The sequence below is a fragment of the Tachypleus tridentatus genome, unplaced genomic scaffold, assembly GCF_004210375.1.
Source record: "Tachypleus tridentatus isolate NWPU-2018 unplaced genomic scaffold, ASM421037v1 Hic_cluster_2, whole genome shotgun sequence".
Lineage (NCBI taxonomy): Eukaryota > Metazoa > Arthropoda > Merostomata > Xiphosura > Limulidae > Tachypleus > Tachypleus tridentatus.
In genome coordinates, this window is record NW_027467782.1 from 16239733 (window position 1) to 16262003 (window position 22271).

General features: G+C 34.1%; 1 pseudogene; it reads left to right on the top strand.

Annotated features, from left to right (window-relative positions):
* Window positions 1–3282: 3282 nt before the first annotated feature.
* Window positions 3283–5158, top strand: LOC143243307 (E3 SUMO-protein ligase KIAA1586 pseudogene; annotated as a pseudogene).
* The last annotated feature ends 17113 nt before the right edge of the window (window positions 5159–22271 follow it).

Here is a 22271-nt window from a genome sequence, read left to right on the forward strand (position 1 = left end):
GACCAGTGCTGAACCCAACGATGTTAGGTTCTTGAGGAAGAGGTTCACATCGTTTGCATGCGAGATGTATGTCACGCTCGTACCCCCCGGCAACTGGAGGCCACTCACCAAGACCAAGTGATACAGAGAAGAGAGCAGGCACTCGATCAACAATGCATAAAGCGAGGGGGACAACGGGCATCCCTGATAAACTCCCTGCGACCTCTTGTTAGGCATTTCCTACCCTGTTTAGGACTTCATTTTGGTATGGTTTTTAAACATTTAACCAGCTAGTATGTAGGTTAATTTCATAGTGTTCACATTTTCCCTATTAAATGCTAAAAAAGTTTTTTTTTTCCCCCCATTTCTTATTGTCATCTTTCGAAGCTCTACTCAAATAAGTGGTTGAGTCTAACAGCGCAAAATGCATATTTTTTCTTTATGTTCATTGGCCTTAAAATTTTGGCCAGCAGTGTATTTCACAACACTAATTTTACTAAAGGTAATCACGATGGCTGTCTGGAAGAATTTAATTAACATACTAACGATGCTTCTTCTGGAGTGTATAACTTATATATTGGTGATGCCCAGTGGTGGGATTCAGGGGGTTCGCAGGGGTTCGCGCGAACCCGTTCTTAAAAATTTTTGAGCTTAGCGAACCTGTTGATGGCTTCAATTATACCGTCGAATTGTTGATGTCGTGGAAACTGATTGCGTCACACTTCATCACACATTTCGACAAGAAAGATTTAATGAGAAAATCACAGACCGTATTATTGACAAAGTTCGTCAAGTGAATGCAGTCAGTTTCTTAATTGTCCATACGTTGAACCCCATCTCGTCGATGTAGATGACACGGGGTGCGCGAAGTGCCGTCTCCATGAACCACAGGGCATAGTCTTTCCTTTCAGCCTTCACGTCAGGCCGATTTCTGTCGGCTGGGGCGGCTTGCAGTTTCTTCAGAGTGAAAAGCATTCCATGACAAATTTTCCCCAGATGTTGTGGGGTGACAGAAGGCTTATCTGGAAACTGTCTCCGGAGCTCAGCACCACAGATAATAGATAAAGTAGATAGCCACACTTCTCCCATTTGCATGTCGGCGCGTGTGACCGTTTTCCTATTACCATTCCCGCTACGGGGGAAAATCGATAGAGTAAGTAACTCGCTTGCTTGCGCTGCAGTCATGTCGGCTTATGCACGAGTCATCATAAGCGTGCATTCGTTTAAGCCCCATTCATAAGTTAAAGAAGATCGTATAGTAGGCCTACATGTCTTCACATCAACGTAATAAGTAGATTTAATCATTTCCATACTTAGAGCTGAAATAGAGCACTTAGTTTGAATAAATTAAGACGTACTATATTAAGGCACTGAAAGGGCCTGAAGACCGAAGAATACCAAAGAGTGGCAAAGAACAAGGTCACTGTGAACCGCGCGCGGGCTACGCAACACCCCATAACTGCGGAGGTGACGTAGGCTTTTGTCCTTGTGCACTGACCGGCGAACAGGAGTGTGCTCTCCGCAGAGACCTTGAGAACAATAAAGAGTCACGTCCGGCAGGGAATCTGAGGAGGGAACGTCACAAGTGTGATTGAAACAATGGTCAGGTCACTCTAGCCTCAAAAAGTTTGTTTATTGCTTCTCGCAAAACTTCATGTAAAAATTTACCAGAAACTTCGTTAACAAGAAAATACGCAAGAGGCAATTTCCAATACGACTTAATCCCTACAGCTGAAGTTGAGGTGCACCTTTTCTTGATAGGCGGTTGCTGAAGACGGTCAGGGAAGTCAAAAATGCTGGGAACGGCGTTTCCATGCAGTCTTTTTCGCGATAATATAGAAAAAGAACAATCTGAATCGATAAAGCAGTCAGACTCAAAATATTTCGAACAGAGGACAGCCGATTTGGAAGGATTAAAATTTTCCCGCCGTGTGGCTAAAATCCATTTTGTACGTAATTCATGATCTGATGGAAACCGGTGAAAAGAAATTTCTGATCCCTTCACACGATAATTTCGGCAGTTAAACGCATTGCACGTTCTTCGATTTGTCCTCGAGGTTCGTTCAGAATTTACATTAGCCATTCTATTCAATCAATAAAAAATAAGAGTGGAGACGACGCAGGTGATGCACGAATGACGTGAAGACCACAGAATGAATTCTACATTCAAGTGATTTACTTGTAAGTACGAAAGAAACACATGGGCAGACACATGTCGGTTGCAGCCGCTTGTGGTAAGCGTTACTTACTCTATCGATTTTCCCCATCATCAACTTTCTCAATAGAATTTTGGTCACAACGCGGAAGTCAGTCTGGCTATCTACATTATCTATTATCTATGCTCAGCACTCAACTTTGTCAGCTTATTCATCTCGTCATAATGCTTTTTCGGAATGCGCGCAGCTAGCTGTCTGACTGATGGCTGGCAAATCACAATTCAGCTAGTGTGACGTGGCATCGAATAGAATGCTTCTGTTGTTAGTCGATGTTCGACGTGTCTTTAGCCATCTTTGAAACAGTATTTACTTTAACGGACGAAGGGTCTAACTATGATTGATTTCTCGTTTCATTTGTATATAATCAAGTCCCTTGAAATTTGACTCATTTATTCTCGAATACTTTTCGTGGAAGCATCATAAAGTAAGTGAATTTCTATTTAAATTGTGTTTTCAATCCATACGTAAAGTTCAATTAATTAGTTCAACCCAATTAAGTTCAATTAAATTGTCCTAAGGCGGGAATTATAAACTACAGTTTCACTCAGCTGTAGCACATCTTTTATTTCGGAACAAAGAAAGGTAATTTATTATTTTCTTTTCAACTTTTCTGTGTCTAATTCCATTTATAACTGTATTGTTTAACTATCAGTTTAATTTAGTTTTAAATTATGTTTCAATATTTACGCCTCACTCTGTAAAAGAAAGTAATTTAACATAAAGACCTTACATAAGTTTTATAGTGAAGGTCTTAAAAATACTTTTCATTTCAGTGCTCGGACGTCGGACCCTAAAATGAAGAGACAAAAGGATATGGATAGCTTTTTTCGTAAAGTTCCTAGAACCGAACCTTTAAAGCAAGATGCAAATGACGATGAAACAAAGTTAATTTTACGGCATTATTCTAATGAAAGTTGTACTGCGAATGTCGCTGAAGGTAAATGTGAAAAGTTGAAACACTCGATCTTCCAGATTGCTGGAGTATAGAACAGTATATGAACTTCAAGGAAAAGTACGATGGGTTGATTGTTCGTAGTAAAATGTTGGATGTGATATATGTTCCAAATTTTATTTTAAATTAGTGAACATGAAAGGAATTCACATGTCACAAGAATGGGTCACTTGCAGTGTTCAACCTTCTGGAAGAGATAAAAAAATTCAACAAGCTTCCCTAAGAAAGAAGATGAATAAACACTTTTCATCAAAAGCTCACAGCATTTGTATTACGCACCGAAAAGATCGTGCTAATAATTCGATTGAGAAATGCATTGACAAATTGAACAGCAAGTATGTGGATTCTACTAATAGAGTTTTTAATACAATCTACAGTCTAGCAAAAAGAAATCGTCCCTTTTCTGATGTCAAAGATGAGATTCAGCTTCAAATGAAAAATGGAGTAGATTTGGGTATTGGACTCCATTCTCGAAAAACTGCTGTGAAAATAACAGATCACATTGCAAATGAGATAAGGAAAGAGGTATTCACAAAAATTATTGAACAGAAATTAAAGATCTGTGTCATCATTGATGAAAGTTCAACCATATCCAGTAAGCCCGTACTCGTTACTTTCTTAAAGATTGAAGACTGGTATATATCTCCAACTATTTTTTTGGATTTGGTCGAATTGAATGGACGAGGAGCAGAAACAATATACACGTCAATGTTGAACAGTTTGCACCGTGCCGGATTTGATAATGAATATTTGAAAACTAATTTGATTGGTTTCTGTTCAGATGGGGCAAGCGTAATGCTTGGCCGTAATTCTGGAGTGGGCGCTCGATTTAAAAGCAATTTCCCCAATATTATCATTTGGCATTGCCTAAATCATCGATTACAACTTATTTTGGATGATTCTGTCAGAGAAGTAGAACAAGTGAATCACTTCAAAATATTCATGGATAAAATCTACACAATCTTTCACCAATCAAACAAAAACCAAATGGACCTTTTCAAAATTTCAGAAGAACTTGGCCATCAAATTCTGAAGATAGGAAGAGTTTTGGGACTAAGATGGGCTGCTTGCAGTTTGAGATCTGCACTTGCTGTATGGCGTGTTTATCCAGCATTGTACAGATATTTCTCTAGTGACACGAAATTTTCAGGAATGGCTGCGCGTCTTGGCAATACATATTTCTTTCATGACTTGGCACTGATGATAGATATACTGACAGAAATTTCTTTACTTTCTGATGCCCTTCAAGCTAGATGTTTAACCTTGTCAAGAGCTGAGAAACTGATAAAGAGATCTATTAAGGCTTTTGAAATACTGAAAGAAGGTATTGGAACATTTGAAAAGAAATCGACGATAGAATTTCTTCTGATGAATTTAAGGATATCCATTTTATCAAAAATAATAGATTTGTTAGACTTCCTCGTAACAATTTACTTGATGTAATAATCGAAAATATGAAAAAAAGGCTGATGGACTGCGATCATTTAATATCCAAGAACAATGACCGGGAAGCTGACAACAAACTTCATGAATTGCTGAACTTGCTGGAACCAAATACTTGAATATTCAGGAAATTGTTGTCCCATGGAAAGCTGCGGAAGAAAAGTTGAATGGCTTCTGTAAAATATTTCATCACAACATTCCCATTAATGATTTTCGTGATTATGTGGAAAATGTCCTGAAAGATTTTAATAATCCTGTAATTCCTGAGAGTATACAAAAGGCGAAAACCATTATGAATACGATTGCCATCAGTTCTGCAGAGGCAGAAAGAGGGTTTTCAAGAATGAATATTATATACTCAGATAAAAGAAGCCGCCTCACAGTAGAAAATGTCAGAAACCTATTGACGATTAATCTTATTGGCCTTCCTTTCGATTTATGGGATGCTACTCCTTTTGTTAAAACATGGCTTCGCAATAATCACAGTGCAGATGATAATAGAGTGAAACAGAAAAAAAAGGAAAAATATGATGACAATCAATTGACTATTTGGAAATTTTTAAAATGAAATAAATAAAAGATTTTAAAGCACTTTTTCCATTATTTTCCTTTTCAAATGATGTATCAGTATAGACTTCCGGAAAAGTAAGAGAACCCGTTATTATTGAGGCCTTCCCTTGAGAGAACCCCTTCTTAAAATTTTTGAATCCCACCACTGGTGATGCCTGTAATATACTGTTGGATTAATATCACCATGCTGGTTGTCTTTAGGTTTTTAATCACAGTGTCAATAATGGCTTCCTTATGCTCGTTAATTAAAGTAATGACAATTGCCAGGAGATGTGGTGTAACTATGGAAGTTATGAAAGAAGCTTTCAAATATGTGACTAAAGAAATCTTTATGGATATCTTGAAACATTTAATTAAAGTACTGGTGATAGCTGTCCTAAAGCAGTTACTTACCGTATGTATCCATGATGGATATCACAAAATATCTGATTATCGTAATCTGTTTCATTATCTCAGTCATGATAGTTACACTAAAACATTCAAATAACGTCTTTACAGTTGTTAACCTAAGTTGTTTAGTTAATATAATCTTGATAGTTCTCGTGAGCTGTTTGATTAACGTTGTCGTGATAGCCGTGTTAATATGTTTAACTTCGATAGTCATAATAGTTGTTTTGATGCATGTGACTGAAGTGGTAATGACAGATATCTTGAGATACGTAACTATAAAGGTGACGATGACTATCTTACAGAACCTGATTAATATAATAATAATGACTATACTCTGATTTATAATTGATGAAGACATGATAGCTGTTTCAAGTAACTTAGTTAATGTATTCATGATGGTTTTGTTGTTTAACACAATCAAAATGATTGTCAATGAGGAAGTTATTGTGTCACGAGTGAGAAAAATAAATTATCGTATATATGTAAGAGAAATTGTTTGATAATTATCAAAACTATAGTCATGTAATCAGTCATGTAGACTAGTATATGGAACTGATATATGACAGAAAACTTGAGTGTTTAGTAAATATAAAAAGTATCACATAAGTAAAGAACGACATGGAAATGAAATCCCAAGAGCTCATGAAGTGTAAAATCTAAAATGCACAAACTATTCCTGTCTCATCTGACTGAGGTTAAACGTTTTATAAACTTAATTTATTAAACAATTAGGTGTGGCAGCATTGTTACAGTTAATTATCTAATTGATAGTTGTACAGATATGTCTGTTCATGCTGATTATTGAATAAAGAAACATAAGTGAGTGAGTACAAGTTAATTTGTAACAAAGAGTTAAAAAACAGCAATGCATTTCAGAAAAAATTAAATAATTTAGGTATGGGTTCAAAGCCAGAGTGTTTTTAAAGTAATTATGACAATAAAAGTTATTTTTGCATTTATTTCTTTTTATGCAGTAAGATTTTTACAGCTTCTTTGAAGGGGAGAGAAAAATCTGAAGGAAGTTTTTGTGTTTGAATACAAATTATTTGGGTGAGTGGCTTGTGTTAACAGTTATTTTTAGTTGAGTTAAAAACTACAACACATAACCATGATTCTGTGTTATGATATCTAAAAAGAAGAAAACTGTCAAACCAATAGAACTAGTATGTATAATATTTATAATGAAGATCACACTAAAAGAGAAAAAAAATAACCAGTACTGTGATTATTGTTATCACAGTTATTAGGGTGATAACCGTGATTTATTTTAACCACTGAATTGTGAAATACTCATAACGACTGCGGAGCACGTGGTGAAATACCAAATGGCAATTACTGCATCTTTGGTTTGAATAGTTTAGGAATGAAATTTATTGTATATTGATAATGATATAAAATATAGTTAATGTTTAAACTTAACACTAAAGTATTTTTAAAGTAAACTATCATAAACTGATTACTACTTGATCCTAGTTATTCAAGAGATTGTGATATAAGTAAAATAGTTTTGTTGTAGAGATTGATATTATTTTTAATAAAGGAGGTTTTAGGGTTGTTCAAGAGTTCTTCTGGTTTACATGAATTTTACTTCAATGATTTCGATCTTTGTTTCTAATCAAAAACACCTTGGGTGTGAGAAAATGAAATCACAATTGGCAAAGTGTTTGCTACACTTGAAGCGTTGATAAGAATTTTACAGCAAATATTCATTTATTGATTCACCAGTTTTTCAATTTGGAGCATGATGATGGGTAAAACAACAACAAAAACAAAACATCATCACGTGGCTTAATTAATTAATACTGTAAGTGCAGGTACTAGTTTTGCCTCCAATTTTATTTTATTATTTTAAGCTAAGCTAAAAAACTTGATAGTTATTTTAGGTTTATCAGAAACCTGTGGGTTCTCAGAAATTAATGATTTTCTATTCGAGCCCATTTTGGCTTTAAATAATTTTAATGGATTAATAATTGTTTCTCTGAACAGTTGATTCATGGTTCAGACTTGAAAAATAAAAAGGTGAAGGAAGCCTGAAGGATAGTTGTCTTCTTGGTGGTGATTTGACAAGGGGTGTTTTGAAACTTCTAGCGTGAAGTTTATAAACTTATCACGAGCAGCAGATCCAGATAGCGGAGACCCATCCCATGTCGGCCAGCGCACCACGTCCCAGAGAAAACACAAAGCCAGAACAAGAGTTAATGCATCACAAAGGACACTTACATATTACAATTTCGGATACAATCATGTGCATGGTAATTAATATTAGATTTAATAGAATGTACAATTTACTATGTTTATACAGTTCATATATATAAAACACAAACTATATAATCACTAGACATTGAATATATTGGTAAAATAGAGAACATGACCACATATTGAATAATATAAACATGATACATATGATTATTAATGAATATATTTGGTCCATTGTTCATTATTGTCGGTAGCCTTAAGAAAGATGGGAGTTAGAGCCACAAGGTAAAATTCTCAAGTTGGTTGTTGGAGTGTTTGTTTTGTGACTGATGTGATTTGAAGAAGAGATCAATTTGCTTCATGAGGCTGGTGTTTGTGCAATATTGAATAGTTTATTTCTGGTTTTGGTCTTATTTTAGTATTTTTTAGCTGGTCATAAGAAACGTGTTTGTTATGATATTGAATTGCTTGTTTTCTATAAGTAAGAGCCTATTGTATAGACGTGGATTTGGTTGGCTATTCGTACTGCTTTTAGTTGGGTAGGCTCAAGTTATAGCCCCACACTCTCTCAGTGGCACAGCACAATGTGTACTTACAATGCTAAAAACTGTAGTGGGCAGAGCACAGACAGCCCTTTGTGTAACTTTGTGCTTAATAACAAACAACAACCTCAATTCAAGTTTCACATAGATGTGAGGCATGCTGTATGTCACTGACATCCATATTCCACAATAGGTCTTATATAGGTATTTTATATTATCATTAATGTAGAATAATAATTTATGGATAGTTTGGCTTGGTCTTCGTCACTCCCACTTTTCATATATTAGTGATCTTCATTATGTAGCCTACAGCTTCACTCCCACTTTTCATATATTAGTGATCTTCATTATGCATCCTACAGCTTCACTCCCACTTTTCATATATTAGTGATCTTCATTATGCATCCTACAGCTTCACTCCCACTTTTCATATATTAGTGATCTTCATTATGTAGCCTACAGCTTCACTCCCACTTTTCATATATTAGTGATCTTCATTATGCATCCTACAGCTTCCCTCTTATCGGTTTTACTCTCTTTCATCTCCCGTTTCCTATGGGAAACTTAGGAGGAGGTCAGCGTGTTTGTTTATTTTCGTCTACTACTTAGGCTCTGTCAACTTCTCTTCCTCTTGAGGACAGTATTCGACCATCCTCTCATTATGTGTACATAACTTCTCAGCTATGTGCCATTCTGTATCTTTCCTTTTTTTTATCACCAGTGATTTTTTGTTTAAACACTTTTTATTATGGTATTGTTTATGAAACCCTAAACTGATGTTGGAAACTTTGAAATGCAAGAGTTTATGATAATTATTTTATAAATTCAATGTGTGATAAGTTGTTCTGTAACTGTAGGTATGATTTTTCATCATATCTATATAATTTTAATGTGTAGATAATATAACGTTTTACTGTGACAATTGTGGTAGGTTGGTGTTTCAGAAATCCGATTATTAGAATAATCGTAAAAACAAAGTAGCATTATATATCATTATATTACTTAAGGACTAGATTACTACGTATATAAGTAAAATGTATGCAGTTTCAGTGTAAATTACATAAATATATAAGTTAATCCACTTTCAACAATCTTCTTGTCAAATTTCAATCTTTGATGTTTAATAAAACTATTAGAACGAGCAACATACCACAAACTTTAATGGTTGTATTGAACTGTAATTACAAGGTACAATCAAAACTAAGAGTACCAGATAAAAAATATGTTTTTATAGGTCTAAGTAAATGTAATATCTCAAATGGTTCTGATTTGTTCTACTAATACATAAAGGTCAACATTACATCTTAAGTTTGTAAAAATGCCGGCAACAGAGTAAAATTTACAATGTAATTTTTATTCAAACACAGAAATCTGTGCTGGCAGATTCAACAAAACGACATTCTAGTGCTTGGTATTTGTATTCTTTTTTAACTAGCAAGTACTCGATGAAATAAAACTTTCCACATCACAGAAATTTCTAAGTGGTAAATATTAAATGTTAATACATCACTTAATGTTTGAAAATTCTTAGAGTTTAATAAGATTAACTTCATAGATCTCGCCATCAATTGACTGACATGCGTATTGCTCAATACAAAACAATCTCGATAACTGTATATATTTTAGGCTGTAACTAACCTATCGTGGATCACTTGGGTGTTTAGGTATGAAAGTTCTCCTAGGTCTTTCTAGTTGTCTTATCACCACATTTATCCAAATTAAAATGTGTATATTTTCTGCTTAACAACTGTTATATTATCCTATTGGAATGTTAATAAATTGTGTTTTAATATTGTATAAAACACCTTTTTTATCGATTTACATTTACTTAGTTAACCGTTTCAAACGTTTTTCTCCTTTTATTTTAGGATCTATGACAAAATTATTGAATAAGGTAATAAAAAAATTCAATGTAATCTAGTTAAAACAATATTTACGACATAAATTTAAATACACTTTCATATTAACAAGGGTCCTGCATCCTTTAATATGGTACTTCATAAACATAGGGAATTTTATTTCGAACTAGAGAAGCTGGAATTCTTAAACGAATCCTTAACTTCATTGAATTAAACAGATACATGTGTTAGTTAATGCAGCAGGAATTTCGTTTTCATACAAAGTGGTTTTTATCTGTGTTAAAGTGTAATCATCAGAAATAGCAACTGCTTCTTGTAGTATTTCAATTTTATTTTCAATCAAGTAAAATTCTTTTTCATGGACGAACTCTATACAGGTTTGATTATCTTGCTTGTGATAACTTCTAAACATTTGGTGATAAGCCTCCAGTAGTAATTTGTATGCTTTCAGAATATTTGCTTTGATCTTATCATAATCTGTACAATTTTCTAGGGAGAGACCAGCATGAGGTTATTGTGCTTTACCAGTTGAAACACTTTGAAATAATAATGACCATATTAGGTGAGTCATTCAGTGATTAGGGCAGTCTTCTCAAAATGTTGGCAATGTTTATCAACTTAATTGAAATAATAATGACCATATTAGGTGAATCATTCAGTGATTAGGGCAGTCTTCTCAAAATGTTGGCAATGTTTATCAACTTAATTTTCATCAAACAATGGTACTTCAAGTTAAAAGCTGTATTTTTCCATTTTTGATCGGAATTGAGTCTAATTTTTATTTATCTCAACCTATTTTTTTTCTTGACTTTGATACGGACCTGTTCAAGCTTGATTTATTTGAGTTTTAGCTGAATTTCTAATTTATCTTTATCACTGAAGTCTGTTTAGCAAGTGGGAACGTTAGGGTAACCCAGTAGTTATGTTGAATATATCTGTGAAATTCAAATGAGAAGACTAACAAGAATAGACATGTGGGCGGGAAATGGTGGGTTATACAACGTAGAACAGATATTTCGATATTAGATATGTAGAAGGTGAAGAAGAGAGATTCGTTTGTCAAATAGTTAGCAAGACGATGGAGAATAGAGTCCTGGATGTTAAGCAGTGGGTAAGATAATGCAAAATGGAGATTTGAGGAATAAATTGTTAGAAAAAGGTATGAATAGAGATTTAGATCTGAAATACTTAGGAAAGCTATGAAGAATGGAGATGTAAATGTCACACAGTTAAAAGGTACGTGAAAAATAAGAAAATGGGTGCCAGATGCTTATAAAATTATGTCGACTATATCTGTGAAATTCAAATAAGAAGACTAAGAAAAACAAAGATTTGGGTGGAAAGTGGAGTGTTATACAACATGGAATAGAGATTTGTATATTAGATATATAGAAGGAGAAGAAGAGAGATTTGTTTGTGAAATAGTTAGCAAGACGAAGAAGAATAGGGTTCTGGATGTCAAGCAGAGGGAAAATAATGCAAAATGGAGATCTGAGGAGTAAATACCTAGAAAAAGGTATGAAAGAGATTTAGGTCTCAAATACTTCGCAAGGCTATGAAGAATGGATATGTGGATGTCACGCAGTTAAAGGGTATGGGAAAAATAAAGATATGGATGTGAAGCATTTAAAGGTACGTGAGAAATAAGTATATGGAAGCCAGATTTTTATAAAATTATGTCGAATATATCTTTGAAATTCAAATAAGAAGACTAACAAGAATAGATATGTGGGCGGAAAGTGGTGGGTTATACAACGAGGAATAGAGATTTGGATATTAGATATATAGAAGATGAAGAAGAGAGATTTGTTTGTCAAGTAGTTAGGAAAACGATGAAGAATAGGGACCTGGATAACAAGCGGTGGGTAAGATAATACAAAATCGAAATTTGAGTTATAAATACTTAGTAAAAAGAGTGAATAACGATTTGGATCACATATACATGGCAAGGGAGTGAAGAATAAAGATATGGAAGTGTAACAGTTAAAAGGTACGTAAAAAATAAAGGTATGGATGCCAAATTTTTATAAAATTATGTCGAATATATCTGTGAAATTCAAATAAAAAGACTAACAAGAATAGAGATGTGGGCGGAAAGTGGTGGGTTATACAACGTGGAATAGAGATGTAGATATTAGATATATAGAAAAAGAAGATGAGATATTTGTTTGTGAAATAGTTAGAAGACGATGAAGAATAGTGTTTTGGATGACAAGGAGAGGGTAAGATGATGCAAAATTGAGATTTGAAAAATAAATACTTAGTAAAAAAATTAATGAAGATTGGGATCTCATATACATAGCAAGGGAATGAAGAATAAAGATATGGATGTCGAAAAGTTAAAAGGTACGTGAAAAATAAAGGTATGGATACCAGACTTTTATAAAATTATAACGAATATATCTGTGAAATTGAAGTAGCAAGACTAACAAGAATAAAGATGTGGGCGGCATGTGGTGGGTTACACAACATAGAACAGAGATCTGGATATTAGATATATAGAAGAAGAAAAAGAGAGATTTGTTTGTGAAATAGTTAGCAAGACGATGAAGAATACGGACCTGGATGTCAAGCGGTGGGTAACATAATGCAAAATGGAAATTTGAGTTATAAATTCTTAATAAAAAGAATGATTGACGATTTGAATCTCATATACATGACAAGAAAGTGCAAAATAAAGATATGGATGTGGAACAGTTAAAAGGTACGTGAAAAATAAGTACATGGATGCCAGATTTTTAAAATTATTTCCAATATATCTGTGAACTTCAAATAGGAAGACTAACAAGAATAGAGATGTGGGCGAGAAGTGGTGGGTTATACAACGTAGAAGAGAGATTTCGATATAGATATAAAGAAGGTGAAGAAGAAAGATTCGTTTGTCAAATAGTTAGCAAGACGATGAACAATAGAGTCCTGGATGTCAATCAGAAAGAAAAATAATGCAAAATGGAGATCTGAGGAATAAATACTTAGAGAAAGGTATGAACAGAGATTTGATCTCAAATACTTAGCTAGGCTTTGAAGAATGGAGATGTGGATGTCACACAGTTAAAAGGTATAAGAAACATAAAGGTATGGATGACAGAGTTTTATAAAATTATAACGAATATATCTATGAAATTCATGTAGCAAGAATAATAAGAATAGAGATGTGGGCGGGATGTGGTGAGTTATACAACGTGGAATATAGACGTGGATATTAGATATATAGAAGGAGAAGAAGAGAGATTTGTTTCTAAAATATTTAGCAAGACGATGAAGAATAGTGTCCTGGATGTCAAGCAGTGGATAAGATTATGCAAAATGGAGATTTCAAGAATAAATACATAAAAAAGGTATGAATAGAGATTTAGATCTCAAATACATAGCAAGGCTATGAGAAATAGAGATGTGGATGTCACACAGTAAAAGATATGTCAAAAATAAAGATATGGATGCCAGATTTTTATAAAATTATAACGAATATATCTATGAAATTTATGTAGCAAGAATAATAAGAATACAGATGTGGGCGAGAAGTGGTGGGTTATACAACGTAGAAGAGAGATTTCGATATTTGATATATAGAAGGTGAAGAAGAGAGATTCGTTTGTCAAATAGTTAGCAAGACGATGAAGAGTTGGGACCTGCATATCAAGCGGTAGGTAAGATAATGCAAAATGGAAATTTGAATTATAAATACCTAATAAAAATAATGAATGACGATTTGTATATCATATATATGGCAAGGGAGTGAAGAATAAAGATATGGATGTGTAACAGTTAAAAGGTACGTAAAAAATAAGTATATGGATGCCAGAGTTTTATAAAATTATGTCAAATATATCTTTGAAATTAAAATAAGAAGACTAACAAGAATAAATATGTGTGCGTAAAGTGGTGGATAACACAACGTAGAAGAGAGATGTAGATATTAGATATATAGATAAAGAAGATGAGAGATTTGTTTGTCAAATAGTTAGCAAGACGTGAAGAATAGGGTCCTGGATATCAAGCAGAGGGAAAAATAATGCAAAATGGAGATCTGAGGAATAAATACTTAGAAAAAGGTATGAATAGAGATTTAGATCTCAAATACTTAGCAGGGTAATGTGTGTGTTTTTGATAATATTTGCAAAAACAATAGTGAAATAAAACTTGAGGAAATATATATATACATCGAAGAATTTCACGACATCCATTTGATTTTGGAAAACTTATATTTTATATAACAGAAGAATATTCCAGAATATATATATATTTAGTATTTCATAAATTAAGCACAGCTAATACGGAATTTTTAGTTGAAGGAATAGATATATTTTTAATCATTTTTCCGCATAATTTCCTTGCTATTTAATAAAACCTAAATAATTTTGTAACGTTGTTAGCATTTTATTTACGGTTTTAACTTAGGATATTTTAAATGTTTTAATTATTCAAAGTATTAGAGTCAGATATATTACGATTTCACTTCTAAATAGCAATAGAGGTCGTATCTGCTTGTTATCTTCATAGCATTTCATTTACAACAAATAAGGAAATTTTCTCGCTGCGACCCAGCATGGCCAAACATGTTCGCATCCCGGTCGCGTCAAACATGCTCGCCCTTTCAGCCGTGGGGGCGTTCTAATGTGACGGTCAATCCCACTATGTTATAAAACCAAAACACAAATAAAACATTTTTTTTATGCTAAAGCTAAACATAAAAGCACGCTTTACAGATCAAATCCGGTAATAACCCAGTATGTTATTTCGAGTTAACTATGTTAACTTACGGTCATCGTCAGGTTCACAAAGAAGGTCGAAACGTTGTTCGCTCCTCTATTAGTACCTTCTCTACCCATTCCAGCCGTTTTTAAATATATAATTTTCTCTATAAGTGGGTTTTCTCGTCATCACGGTTCATGAATATTTTGTCAAATATACATCACATTTTTAAATTTACACAATCTCTTACTTATTTATATCTCGATCATAGATGAGCTAAAACAGTTTGTGTATTTTAATCCGAATTGCTACATTAGCGCCATCTCTTGCTTAAAATGATTCTATATATGACATTTTATTATAAAAACATATTTTAGTCTTGAAAACAATTCTTGTAATTTTAGATCAACGTTAAGCCGAAGTTCAACACTAAATGATGCCATTTACTATAAACAGTTTTATAATACTGTTGATTAACTGTGACGCTGACATTTCTTTTATATGTGGTTTTTCGCTAATTTGCATAATAAAAATATTTTCTCACACATTTGCACACCTATGTGGATAAGTAATACCTAGGTGCACACCTGCAATGTGGGTGCAACATCTCGGTGTTTAGGTTCTTTTTTCTTGGTGTTATGGTGGTTACTCTTCTTTACTTTGTAGTTTCTCACTATATTTCTTATTAAAAAGATGTGTACACAAGTGGATAAGTAATACCTAGGTGTATACCTACAGTGTGGGTGCAACATCTCGGTGTCTAGGTTATTTTCTCTTGGTGTTATGGTGGTTACTCTTCTTTACTTTGTAGTTTCTCACTATATTTCTTATTAAAAAGAGGTGCACACACGTGGATAAGTAATACCTTGGTGCACACCTTCAGTGTGGGTGCAACATCTCGGTGTTTAGGTTCTTTTTTCTTGGTGTTATGGTGGTTACTCTTCTTTACTTTGTAGTTTCTCACTATATTTCTTATTAAAAAGAGGTGCACACACGTAGATAAGTAATACCTAGGTGCACACCTGCAATGTGGGTGCAACACCTCGGTGTCTAGGGTCTTTTTTCTTGGTGGTATGGTGGTTACTCTTCTTTACTTTGTAGTTTCTCACTATATTTCTTATTAAAAAGGAGTGTACACACGTGGATAAGTAATACCTAGGTGTATACCTTCAGTGTGGGTGCAACACCTCGGTGTCTAGGTTCTTTTCTCTTGGTGTTATGGTGGTTACTCTTCTTTACTTTGTAGTTTCTCACTATATTTCTTATTAAAAAGAGGTGCACACACGTGGATAAGTAATACCTAGGTGTATACCTACAGTGTGGGTGCAACATCTCGGTGTTTAGGTTCTTTTTTCTTGGTGTTATGGTGGTTACTCTTCTTTACTTTGTAGTTTCTCACTATATTTCTTATTAAAAAGAGGTGCACACACGTAGATAAGTAATACCTAGGTGCACACCTGCAATGTGGGTGCAACACCTCGGTGTCTAGGGTCTTTTTTCTTGGTGGTATGGTGGTTACTCTTCTTTACTTTGTAGTTTCTCACTATATTTCTTATTAAAAAGAGTGTACACACGTGGATAAGTAATACCTAGGTGTATACCTTCAGTGTGGGTGCAACACCTCGGTGTCTAGGTTCTTTTCTCTTGGTGTTATGGTGGTTACTCTTCTTTACTTTGTAGTTTCTCACTATATTTCTTATTAAAAAGAGGTGCACACACGTGGATAAGTAATACCTAGGTGTATACCTACAGTGTGGGTGCAACATCTCGGTGTTTAGGTTCTAGGTTTTTTCTCTTGGTGTTATGGTGGTTACTCTTCTTTACTTTGTAGTTTCTCACTATATTTCTTATTAAAAAGAGGTGCACACACGTAGATAAGTAATACCTAGGTGCACACCTGCAATGTGGGTGCAACACCTCGGTGTCTAGGGTTTTTTTCTTGGTGTATGGTGGTTACTCTTCTTTACTTTGTAGTTTCTCACTATATTTCTTATTAAAAGAGGTGCACACACGTAGATAAGTAATACCTAGGTGCACACCTGCAATGTGGGTGCAACACCTCGGTGTCTAGGGTCGGTGTCTTTTTTCTTGGTGGTATGGTGGTTACTCTTCTTTACTTTGTAGTTTCTCACTATATTTCTTATTAAAAGGAGTGTACACACTATATTTCTTATTAAAAAGATGTGGGATAAGTAATACCTAGGTGTATACCTTCAGTGTGGGTGCAACACCTCGGTGTCTAGGTTCTTTTCTCTTGGTGTTATGGTGGTTACTCTTCTTTACTTTGTAGTTTCTCACTATATTTCTTATTAAAAAGAGGTGCACACACGTGGATAAGTAATACCTAGGTGTATACCTACAGTGTGGGTGCAACATCTCGGTGTTTAGGTTCTTTTTTCTTGGTGTTATGGTGGTTACTCTTCTTTACTTTGTAGTTTCTCACTATATTTCTTATTAAAAAGAGGTGCACACACGTAGATAAGTAATACCTAGGTGCACACCTGCAATGTGGGTGCAACACCTCGGTGTCTAGGGTCTTTTTCTTGGTGGTATGGTGGTTACTCTTCTTTACTTTGTAGTTTCTCACTATATTTCTTATTAAAAAGGAGTGTACACACGTGGATAAGTAATACCTAGGTGTATACCTTCAGTGTGGGTGCAACACCTCGGTGTCTAGGTTCTTTTCTCTTGGTGTTATGGTGGTTACTCTTCTTTACTTTGTAGTTTCTCACTATATTTCTTATTAAAAAGAGGTGCACACACGTGGATAAGTAATACCTAGGTGTATACCTACAGTGTGGGTGCAACATCTCGGTGTTTAGGTTCTTTTTTCTTGGTGTTATGGTGGTTACTCTTCTTTACTTTGTAGTTTCTCACTATATTTCTTATTAAAAAGAGGTGCACACACGTAGATAAGTAATACCTAGGTGCACACCTGCAATGTGGGTGCAACACCTCGGTGTCTAGGGTCTTTTTTCTTGGTGGTATGGTGGTTACTCTTCTTTACTTTGTAGTTTCTCACTATATTTCTTATTAAAAAGGAGTGTACACACGTGGATAAGTAATACCTAGGTGTATACCTTCAGTGTGGGTGCAACACCTCGGTGTCTAGGTTCTTTTCTCTTGGTGTTATGGTGGTTACTCTTCTTTACTTTGTAGTTTCTCACTATATTTCTTATTAAAAAGAGGTGCACACACGTGGATAAGTAATACCTAGGTGTATACCTACAGTGTGGGTGCAACATCTCGGTGTTTAGGTTCTTTTTTCTTGGTGTTATGGTGGTTACTCTTCTTTACTTTGTAGTTTCTCACTATATTTCTCATTAAAAAGATGCGCACACACGTGGATAAGTAATAATACCCTCATGTTGTATGTGTACAAAGTTTTAATTTTCTAGGTTCTTTTCTCTTGCAGTTATGTGGGGTCACACAGAAACCTAAAGCCTCGGACTTTTATTATTGTGGGTCAGTTTGTTGCTACATGACAACACTTTAAAATATGTGTTTTACAACTCACGGATTAAACATTTGATTAATTGATTCATTAAAATTGATAAATATACAACATTCATACATATATTACATAAAACAAAATTAATGCAAGGATAGTAAGATAGTAAATGAAAATATGAATGTTAATACAGGGTCTTTTACGCTAAGCGTTTCGAAGACATATCCAACAGGACTTGATAATCCCTGAACATAATTAGAGGCGCTTAGTTCAGATATTCTTGGCCCAAAACAGCGAGATTGATGAAATGGTAACGTAAGATAAAGAAAACATAGAGTACTTATTAGTTTTTCTGTCACTCATAATTACGATTAATTAATAACAATTGTACTTTTTATCGGAAACTTTAACAATTGTTCATCAAGAAACTATTGCATAATATATATAAATATAGAATATCATCACATGTTACATATTCTTCCAGAAGTTACCGTACACTGGGAAGGTATAAATGATTTACTTTGTTTTTCATACAAACATACAAGAGGATTATCTGTGCTAGCCGTCCCAAATTTAGCAATTTAAGACTACAGGGAAGAGAGCAAGTTATCACCATCCCACCTCTTGAATTACTCTTTTAACAACGAATATTGGGCTTGACCGTCAAATTAATTGCTTGTAAATATCATGTTACGAACAAAACTAAACAATAATAAAATATTGATTCTCGAAATAAATTAACAACATGTGCACTTAACAGTACTTTTATGTCATAACATGAGTATTCATGTCAAACGAATTCTCAAATCCTTCCAGTTGTTCTCGAAAATACATTAATAAACGAACATGCTGCTAAAAGGGTATGTATTCAAAATTATCATCTTATCTATAGATGACACCAAATTTAATTATTTTACACAAAAATAACCATTGGGGTGTCCCAAATGGAACTCAACTTTGGAAGCGGTGTAGATTGCTATTTATCTTCACATAATTATGTTAAAAAGCCAAAATTTGTCCCTCTATGATGATTGTAAGTGAGTGAAGTATTTCATAAAATATTACAAATAATTTTATTGATTTTACTTGTGCAATATATACCATATAAAATATTATTATTGATACAATTTTTATATTTTATTATAAGCAAGCTAACTTCTATTTTTTAACTTTGTTATATGATAAATATGCGACCTAAAAATATAAAACAATGGTCTATCCAAACATAAATATTCATGAAGGTCCAAGGAGGAAAATGTAACAACTTTTGAAACAAATTTAGCCTGAAATGTGCCATGATGCAAATAAGATGAAAAATCTTGTTAAGTTTCTTTGACACTTGATTCAAACTGGTTCTCAGATGTTTGAACTAGCACAAAATGTCTAAGATTTTGTAACCATGCACTCAGAGAAGACACATTTTAGAGATGAGATTACAAGTATCTATGCCAACCTCCTTGTATAAATTGTACCAACTGTGCACTAATACAGAAATCTATAGCAACAACATAAATTTTGTATAAAATTATATATAATGATATATATATATAATGATTGGTTCGACACCAACCTTACTAGTAAGTGATGTAGTGGTGAAGTTTGTAGAGCACTTGCATAACGTACCACAGATAATATCACATAAAAATAAAATTACCACACCAAGAAGCTTTATTCCAATGAGTGGACAAGACTTTATTTTAGTAACACACATACTAAAACTTATACAATCTTAAATTCTTTTGAAAAATGAAACTTGAATAAAATTCTGTGTTTCTTCAGACAGAACAGTGTAAAAATAATACATATAGTGTCTTCTTCACAGAGAATAATAGAATAATCAAGTATGTGTTGATAAACCAGGAAGCTACGGACGGAAAGAAAAGACAACAATACATTACTTCTAAATGTACTACAGTTGGTCAGCTACAGAAATGATACACGTAGAGCAATGTTTCTAATATTGTATTTTTATATTGTACTGATTTCTGATTTGAGTTGCAATGAAGATATGGTGAATAATGGGAGATTTTTAATAAATAAATCTACGTTTTATTGTTTAAATTAGAGGCATTGTGACTGTTGTGAGACTACGATGTGAATTAGTGGAACTAGGATTGATTATTTATGTCAGTATAACTGGTGTGAGACGATTTGGGTGTCAGAATGACAGTTGAGAAACGATTATATTCGTCAGTGTGGCCGATTTGACTATTTTTATGGGTGACAATGGCTAGTGTGAGACCGTTATGAATGTCAAAATTACTGAGACTGTTATAGATGTCACTGTGACTGTCTTGAGTCTATGTGTAGGTGTTAGAGTAACGTGTACGAGACTGTTGTAAAGGTTTTGCATGTGACTTCATGCACCTTGTCGGCTTTGTTTATTCCGCTATATTGGACCTAATAACAAAATAATTAAAAAACAGAAACCATTTTCAGTTAAATACTTAGAATTGAATCGTGTAATAATATTGGTTGGTTGTGATGCTGTTGGTTGAAAAAATACAGGGTTGACCTTTGGTTATCTTTGTTGGTGTCTCCATGTAAAATAATGTTGCTGCTGCACGTCAGTAACACCATCATATTCCTGTTATGCACGTGCTACGTACAGTCAAGTCTTGACCCTCTAGTTGAACTACAACCCATACAAACAACTGTAGGACAGTGGTTGTGACTGACGTAGTTACAAACATATTTGTAACGTGTTTAAAGTGTTTTCTTTCGGAGAATGAAATTATCATGAATATTGGGCTATCTCCTGCATCTACCAAGAGGAATCGAACCACTGATTTTAGAGATGTACATCTGAAGATGCACCATTGTTTCATCGGAGAGCATCAATATTAATATTAGAACCACAAAAGCTTCAAAAACAGAATTTTTTGATACAAACCCAACCAAGCCCAACTAAAACAATACTCCATCCTAGCCCACAGTTATGATTACATATATAGGGTAGCATGTGAAATACACCCTTAATATACAAACTTTTGTTAATATGTGAACTACTGGTTAGTTAGTGTTGGTCCTAATGTTTTTACTATTTTATTGTCAAACAGGATTAGTAGTTCACCAATATGAAGATAGAACTTTTGTAAGTGTTGAGTCATTTTAACAAATTAATTACACATATATCATCAATACATTATATTATCTCAGAAACTGTAAGTATATTTAGCAGCCTGTAGGTGGTGCTTGTTTTACACGAAATGTGAATATTTGGATCGAATCACACATTAAAAACTTTACTAGTATATGGTCTGTAAATTAAAAATGTACATGTAGCGTATCGTTACAATACAAGCGTTGTGTAGATAAACAATTAGATCTAGATTCCAGGTCTAACGTCCCGGCATAGCCAGGTGGTTAGGGTACTCGACTTGTAATCTGAAGAAAACGGGTCGAATCCCTGTCACAACAAGCATGCTCGCCTTTTCACTCGAAGTTGCGTTATAAAATGAGTCAATCCCAGTACTCGTTGATAAAATAGTAGCCCAAGAGTTGGCGGAGGGTGATGATAACCAGCTGCCTTCCTCGTTTCTTAAACCACTCAATTAGGGACGGCTAGCTCAGATAGTCTTTGCAGCTTTGCGAGAAATTTCAAAAAACAAAGAATATAGGTCCAACACTAATAGATGTGGTAAACGTTATCGAACAACCTGACAAACAAGTTGACTCTAATTTAGGTAAGGAAAGATATCACCTATCATCACACATGAAATACTGCTAAGTAAGTAAAGGTGATTATATAGAACACATCTGGGTCCAATTTAACAATTTTTATACCAGTTCTTTACTTTCGACTATATTACCAAAACGAACGAATCTGACACCCAGCCTATTTCAAGACATCTAAACTTTTTTATACCTTCAATATGAGGCAATGAACTCCAGGTAACTGAAAACATCTAGGTATTGTGTGTCTGGAATGTCCATAACTGTGTCTCTGACAACAAAACTAATGTATCGGCAGCTAAGTCT